The following is a 1,104-nucleotide window of genomic DNA, read 5'->3' as shown; positions in this document are numbered from 1 at the left end:
GCTGCCACTCACACAGGCCAATGGCGAGTTACCGGTACCTAATTATTCATAGAGGAACTGTTCCTTAAACCAGCTCCGGAAGGTGGAGTAGGAATTTGCCAGAGAGGCAAAGGGAAGAATGGTGCTGCCGCAAGATGACAGTAAGTAGAAAGACACAAGATCAGTAAGTCCTCAGCACATTGTTGTTTTGCAGAGCTGGAGTGTCTATGGGGAGAGTGAATGATGGTCTCCCAATTAGTGCTCACCCATTTGTGTTCTTCACCTTCAGCCCAACTTACGCAGAGTCAAAGGAATTATCTTCTCAAAACACAGACACTTCCCTGCATAACACTTTCAAGGTCCAAAGTCCTGAGCCTGGCACCCAAGTCTGTGCCCCACTCACTTCCGCTCTGTGTCTTAGTTTTCTCATCTGTAAAATGGGAAAATTATGAGTGTCTCTTCATAGATTACAGTAAGGATTAAATAGATGATGTATGCAGAACATGTGACCTAGTTCCTCATACATAATCTGTGCTTAAAAATTGGCAACTCTTTTTTTTAAAGTATATTTTTATTGATTTCAGAGAGGAAGGGAGAGGGAGAGGGATCATTAATCGGGTTGCCTCCTGAATGCCCCCTACCGGGCATTCAGCCTGCAACCCTGGGCATGTGCCCTGACTGGGAACCGGTAATCCCTTGGTGCATGGGTCAATGCTTAACCATTGAGCAACACTGGCCGGGCAACAATTGGTAACTCTTAATTATTATGATTGCTCTCAATATTTCTCTCACTGCACCATTTCAGTCATTTTGGAGTGCTGAATAAGTCATTTAAAAGAGTTATTCTTGGTGATAAGTAGCAAAAATGTTTGCAATGGCAATAAAATTTCCTCAAACCAAATGAATTTTGAGAGAGAGAAAGCCTTGAGAGGTACAATATTTTTTGCTTAGTTTCCTTTTACTGCACGTTTAGTTGAAATCAGTATATTTTTATGTGTGACTCAAAGGGCCAATTTTTGTTTTCCAAAAATTGAAAAACAAATTTTTCAATGTCAACCAATGCTGTTGATTTGTAAATACTCCATTCAGAATTACCTTGACTAAAGAACACTTTTGCTGCTGCCT

Source organism: Myotis davidii, unplaced genomic scaffold (genome assembly GCF_000327345.1).
Source record: "Myotis davidii unplaced genomic scaffold, ASM32734v1 scaffold905, whole genome shotgun sequence".
Taxonomy (NCBI): Eukaryota; Metazoa; Chordata; class Mammalia; order Chiroptera; family Vespertilionidae; genus Myotis; species Myotis davidii.
Note: the sequence above shows the minus strand (reverse complement) of the source record.